Source organism: Myotis davidii, unplaced genomic scaffold, assembly GCF_000327345.1.
Source record: "Myotis davidii unplaced genomic scaffold, ASM32734v1 scaffold1282, whole genome shotgun sequence".
Taxonomy (NCBI): Eukaryota; Metazoa; Chordata; class Mammalia; order Chiroptera; family Vespertilionidae; genus Myotis; species Myotis davidii.
In genome coordinates, this window is record NW_006293310.1 from 274,163 (window position 1) to 281,405 (window position 7,243).

At 39.7% G+C, this 7,243-nt stretch overlaps 1 non-coding gene across 1 annotated transcript in view; it reads right to left on the reverse strand.

The window, feature by feature from the left end:
- The window catches only part of LOC102752683, a 23,402-nt gene extending 16,875 nt beyond the window's left edge, over nucleotides 1–6,527 (reverse strand). Inside the window, exons 1-2 of the transcript XR_001514404.1 lie at nucleotides 6,441–6,527; nucleotides 4,260–4,356 (exon numbers count right to left, since the gene is read on the reverse strand). This is a non-coding gene — a transcript (uncharacterized LOC102752683). The remainder of the gene's footprint in view (nucleotides 1–4,259; nucleotides 4,357–6,440) is intronic.
- Nucleotides 6,528–7,243: the final 716 nt, after the last annotated feature.

Consider the following 7,243-nt stretch of genomic DNA (forward strand, 5'->3'; position numbering starts at 1 on the left):
TAAAGCTTTGCTCTACAAAATGGTAGCCTCTAGCCACACATGGCTATTTTAATTTATTCAAATTAATTGAGCATGTTTCAATACTCAATAGTTATATATGGCTACCATACTGAATAGGGCAGAACACTGTATCATTGCAGCAAGTTCTATGCACAGCTCTGAGTCTACAAAAATCCAGTGTAGAAATCCTCTACATCAAGCATGTCAAATTCATGGCCTGCGGGCTGCATGCAGCCCACAACGAATATTTTTGTGGCCCAGCCAATATAACGGTATGTAAGAAACATTTTAATAAAAATTTCGTAACTTCATTTTTACAATATCCTGTTATACATAATTATAGATATAAAAGCCTAAGCGACTGTTATGACTGAACAACCAGAGCTATGGTGCACAATGACCACCAGGGGCAGATGCTCAATGCAGGCGCTGCCGAGCTGCGGTGACTTGGCAGCTGTGGTTTTGGGGGGTAAATTTGTTTTACTTTTTCACTTCATTACTGCTTTGTATGTGCTCCATGTGAGTGACGTAGGTGCTTATGTAGGTGGGTTCCAAATTACGGCGAAAATTGCGTTATATCGAGCTATAGGAACAGATCTCTGATGTAACCTGAGGACCTACTGTATAAAAGCCTAAGCAACTGTTATGGCAGAAATGACTGGTCGACCAGTCGCTATGATGCACACTGACCACCTGGGGAAGATGCTCAACACAGGAGCTGCCCCCGATGATCAGTGCACTCTCACAGCCAACCTCCCACAGCCCCTCCTCCCAGATGGCCAGCCCCCCCGATAGGCTTCGATCACCAGCCAGGCCAAGGAACCCCACCCATGCATGAATTCGTGCACTGGACCTCTAGTTATTAATAACGAACTACAAAGTTTGCTAATGACTGATTACTAGAATCGTGCTGCATTCCTTTCCCTTATGTGCATGCACATCATTTCTCTCCAGTAATACTAGCAGCAAATATTTTAGAGCTGATGGCCACATCATTAGTCTTGGGCTAACTTGTTTTTGGTGTGCGCAACAGGAAATATTTCACTTTCGGAGAACAAGAAAAATAGGCTTATTTGCATTACACTTATTAATTTGTGTAGTTATTTAGTGTTTGTAAGTTAATGTTCAAGAAAAATATTAATTTTTATTAAAATGTTCTATGATTTTATGTTAACGATGACTCATTTATTTCAGCCCTTTGTATTCAGCATGTCTCTATTGAAATAAATCTATGTTTCTATGAAAATGGAAGCTTTTGGTTTTTTGCAGCCCACATAAAATTAAACCTTGTTTATTTGGCCCATGTTAGCCTTTGAGTTTGACATACTTGCTCTACTAGTTCATCACATCTAAGAAGAAACCTCCTTAAATTAAAGGGACACTCAGGAACGAAAGTTTGGTAGGGGAATGCCAACTTCTCTCAGGAATGTGTCCCCTCAAGAAAAGTAGAAGAGAAATCATCTACACTTAGAAAAGAAACTAAGCAGTGCAGCTTTAAATTTAAGATGCAATGAATCTTACAGCACAGCATCTAGTGATATCTTTGAAAGAAGCAGACAGTAATTGTGTTTTTGTACCATTGCAGACAGAAGCTGAATAATGGATCATGTCAGAGTCAGGGACAGAATATTTAAATGAATGGATCATTGCTCTGAATCACTTTATCCAAAAAACCCCCTATGCTAATATGAGGAAGGAGACTATAAAGTTTTTATTTTGGTGATGTTCTATCAGTCAAAGTATCTTTTAAATAATGCTCTTAATTGCTTTGAACCAAATTCTGACATTATACTAATCTCAAGCTTTGTTGTTCCTTTTAGAATTGCTTTAGTAATATAGAAATTCATGGATATGTTTCTAAGAGGCAGCTAAGATCCAAATCTTCTGGAGAATTTTTCATAATAAAATCAATTCCCTGTGGTCAGCTTTTAAAACTTGCAAGGTTTTATAGCAGCTCTCATTTCCTTTGCAACCCACATGAAATTTGCAAGTGTCAATGGAAAGCTAAAACTTTGTGATGAGACTTCTCATATTTGCTGAAAATAATGAAAACCAGGAGAATTAACAGAGAATAAATATTTGAACCAAGTAAACAAATAATAATCTGTTTAAGAAAGTCTCTGACCTCTCACATACATGCCAGTGATCCACACTATATAAATTCTAAATGATGGGCATTCCCATTAGAAAGACTATGGGAAATAAATTCTCATATTCTAATTCAAAACATGGATTGATAATCTTAAATTGAATGTCCAATGAAAACGAAGGAACAATAAAACCCCACAGGAGTGGTGGCAGGAGTCAATAACCTAGCCAGGTCCTAACTGGATGGCCCTGAGCAGTTTACTTTACTTGTTTGCACACAGTCTCCCTCTCTGTAAGGTGGAATTAACATCATTAGCCTTGTAATTTACATAAGGCATGCAGAGTCCTTAGCATGGGGGTCTTGTGAGAAGCATCTAGGAGTGCACACTAATGTCCATTGCCTTCCTTCTTTCAGGACACAGGTAACATACTATTAAGTTCAAAAATGCCTTTTCCAACTTCAACTCTCCTACCTCCTGGGGACTCCTGAAGTATCTTAACAGAAAAGGAAGGGACAAAGGAATTTGAAACAAAGGATAGTGACATAGGCTAAGATAGAAAAAGAAGTAGGAAGTTAGAAGAGTAAGTAGTCCAGGTTATCTGGAACCTAAAGGCTATAGGTGAAAAGGAAGGTTCTAGAAAATTATGCTACCACTTTTTAGAGAATCCTGTACATACTAAGCATTCAATAAGTGAGAGTGGTTTATATAACAAATTAGTGTCACATACATTGCACAGCCAGAGCTCTGTCCTTGTTATGAGTCCCCACACCCTGGGACTAGGTGGTAGGGATGAGAATACAATCCCAACCAAAAGAGATCTTTCCAGAGATGGAATCTACAGGACTTAAGAACCGATTACAAGTTGGGGGTATGAAGGGGCAAGGGAGCTAAATAAATGCAATTTCAAACCTGATGATCCGAAACAGTGGTTCCCAACCAGGGGCAAATGTGCCCCTCAGGGACATTTGGCAATGTCTGAAGATGTTTTTTAGTGTCGAAGCTTGGAGGGTGGTGCAGGTGGTGCTACTGGCATCCAGTGGGTAGAAACCAGGGATGCTGTCAAATATACAGCAGTGCTCAGATCAGCCCCCACCACAAAGAATTACCCTGCTCCACATGTCAGTGGTGGTGAGGGTGAGAAACCCTGGCACTATTTAAAAGTGTAAAAGCTATTCTTAGATCATGAACTGTACAAAAATAGTTAGCAGACTGAATCTGGCCCACCAGCCAAAGTCTGGCAAGCCCTGGGCTAGAAAATCAAGAGAGAGAGCTGGGACCAGCTGTAGGCATGAGCTTACCCTGTCTTTGCAGCTTTGAATGAGAACACTGTCCCCTGTCTTGTCACTAACACAGGTATGGTTTGTGCCTTTGCTCCTAAAGGGTGCCCCAGCCCAGCCACACAACTTCTTCAGTGATCTTCCTCAATAGAAGTCCAATTTCTTTGTTTGATCTCACTAAGAAGTCTGAATGCAGCCCTGTCCTAGTAGCTCAGTTGGTTAGAGCATCTTCCCAATATGCCAAAGTTGTGGGTTCGATTCCCCAGTGAGGGCACATACAAGAATCAACCAATGAATGCATAAATGAGTGGAACAACAAAATGATGTCTCTCTCTAAAAAACCAATAAATAATTTAAAAAATAAGCCTGAGTGCAGCAACTGGCCCACACTTGACTATGGAACATGAGCAATAGGGAAAGGCAGACACTAGGTGAAATGAGGGGCCAGGTCCCACACACAACAGATGTCAATACCAGTCACCAATAGTGAGACGGCACTGGGCCATTCTCCCTCAAAGGAGAAAGTAAAGAAAAATACTATTCAACAGTAGGCTGCCTGCCTTTCCCAGAGTGCCTAACCTAGATGCTGTCAACAAGAGAACGGGGTAAGGATGGTAAGGAAGCATACTACTGATAGAACTTGTAGAACATACATCATTGTATGGCACATTCATACTAACAGGCCCAAAATGATTAGGATTACAAGCGGTCTGTTTTTTCACATACTTTACACTTAGCTGCATACTTTCTATTTAGTTGCAAATTTATTTCAAAGGAGAGAGGAAAATAAAGAGACCAAATAAAATGGGTATCAAGACAGCTTCATGTGTCTATGGTCAAAAAAAAAGATGTTAGCTCAACACAAAAATTCAAAAATGAAGAGCCCACTTACTTGCCAGTTCAATGATTTCCATCCTCTCCCCATCAACATCCTGACCTACAAAATTTAAGTCACTCTGCTCAAATTGGTTGACCAAGGCAGGGTTCACCTGGAAAAGAACAAGAAATTAAATGTCTTTGGGTAGCAGAGCAATACAGACATATCAGCTTATTAAAAGGGCCTACATCAACTGGGTGGGTTTTCCATTTCAGTGATGTTCTAACCAGTAGTTAATTTCTATATTCAACCTATTTTTAAACTCATGGTGAACCTGAGAAACAGTCTAATCACAGACCTTAAATGTGGGAGGCCCATGTTCTCTCACCCAAAGATGAGATTCAAAAAGTAGGACTGCGAAACAGACATTTTTTTTCTTTGAGACCTTGAGACCAGCTATTTATAGCCATCCCCATATTTGCTTCTTGCCATGAGTTATGTGAAAATTTAACTATCTCTCTCCAAATCACAAATCTGCTTGAGGACTAAAACCATCTTATTTACCCTGTGACTAACACCAATGCTTTGTTTACATTTAGTTACATAAAAGCTCTAAAAATAAGCTTGGAGCAAGTTTTCTACTAAAATGCTGGTTATAGATGACAACTTGATGACCTGGTTCACAGCCCCTTCCCTCACTCATCTCATAGCTTTTCCCCATACTTTTCAACCTCTTTTCACAAAAAGCACTTCCTCATCTAAAACCAAAGTGGGGTCCCACTTATCCTTCTCAGTCTTAAGCACATATGCTTTTATTTTGTTTTTTCACATTGGGCTAGTTCTCAGAATTTGTAAACATTTCTCCCTTTTTTAACTGCCTTATTGAGATATAATTCATATACCTTATGATTCACCTATAAAAAAAAAGTGTACAACTTGCCCAGCCGGCATGGCTCAGGGGTTGAGCATCAACAATGAACCAAGATGTCATGGTTCAATTCCGTGTCAGGGCACATGCCCAGGTTGTGGGCTGGATCCCCAGTGTGGTGTGTGCAAGAGGCAGCTGATCAATGATTCTCTATCATCATTGATGTTTTTATTTCTCTCTCCCTCTCCCTTCCTCTCTGAAATCAATAAAATTATATTAAATTTTAAAAAGTGTGCAACTCAATGGTATATAGTATATAGGTTTCAACCATCACCACAATCAATCCAAAATATACCCTGCACCCTCTAACCATCACCCCTCAACCCCCACCTCATCACCCTCTCCATAGTCCTAGCAACCACTAATCTACATTCTTTCTCTTTATATTTGTGTATTCTGGGCACTTCATTTTTTTTTATTATTATTAGTTAAGGTATTACAAATGTGTCCTCATCCCCCCCATCTGGGCACTTCATATTAATGGAATTACACAGTATGTGGTTTTTTGTAACTGGCTTCTTTTCACTTAGCATAATGTTTTCTATGTTCAACCTTTTGAGGAACTGTTAGACCCTTTTCCAAAGTTGCTCAACCATTTTACATTCCCACCAGCAATGCATGAGAGTTCCAATTAGTCTACATCCTCACCAACACTTGTTATTATCCATCTTTTGATTATAGCTATCCTAGTGGGTGTGAAGTGGCCTTGATTTGCATTTCCCGGATGACAAACAATGTTGAACATCTTTTCATTTCCTTATTAGCCATCTGCATATCTTTTTTTGGAGTAATGTCTATTGAGATCCTTTGCTATTATTTATAATGAAATTGTAAGAATTATTTATATATTCTAGATACAAGTACCTTGTCTGATACATGATTTAATGTGTAATTCTTCTTATTTGTTATCTTATATTTTGTCTTCTCCAATTAGAATGTAAGTACCCCAACAGGAGGGAGCCCAGGGGTGTCTTTCATCTCCAGTGCATATCAGATGCAAAATAAGTATGAAGAAATTAATGGCCACACTATTGTATACATAGTAGTTCTTGTACCTTCTAGCCACCACTTAGGCAAAGCAGATCAATAGTTTTTTGCCCCACCAGTTAGGCCAGTTCCCAATGGAAATAAGACGAAAAATGGCCCACACTCAGCAAGTTATTTTCCACTATTGGTAGCCTATTCAGCATCCATTCCCACCAGTCCTCCCTCAAAACAGAGCCCTGGGCTTGTTCTGGTATCTACTCTCCCCCCCCCCCCCCCCCCCCCCCCCCATGACCCATGGACTAAGCATCTATATTCCACAGTAATTTAGTGTGAAAGCATACCTCATACCGATGTCTGTGTCTTTCTTCTATAAAAGGAACATCACCATAAAGTTTCCCTGTAACAATACAAGAGTGAAATTAATATTGGAGTAATCAGCTTTGGAACCACACCCATGGCTTATGTGTGGAATCTCTTTAATCTCTATCAGAGACCTAAAAATGAACTAGATTTCAGATAGTGATCTAGATTTTCTTCTCTTATAATACAGGACGGCAATCACTTCTTTGAAACCCGGAAGCAATTCTCAAGTAAGCCATCACATTGCATAAAGGGAAGCCCGCTGTTACTCCAGTCTCCTGCGGACTCCAGCAGATGTTCCCTCCTTTTATATACTTACCTGCAGGACTGAGAGACCGAGTAACATCCACACTATCGCTTCTGTGCAAATTCATAACGGGGCTCATTTTACAAAAGAAGAAAATGAAACCAAAGGAAGAGAAACAAAACCAAAAAACTTGCCCAAAGCTCTGCCCTGCTGACAGCACAGTGCAGCCTTGAGCCCAGGCCTCCTCCCACCTGGCCCAATGCTTTCTCCACTACACATTTTCACACAGTACTGGAGACAATGCTTTACATCCCACCTTAAAAATATGCCTGTCCTTTGAGTCTAAAATTCAACCTCTAAAAATTTAACCCAGAAAATAGGAACGAGGACAGAGATTTAACCACGAATATGCTCACTCCTGTTATTTAACAGAGAACAACTGGAAACAAGCTGAGCATCAGGAATCGAGGACTGCTGGATTAAACGAGCATGTCTATACCAAGGTTTTTTTAAAAATATATATATATATTTTTATTG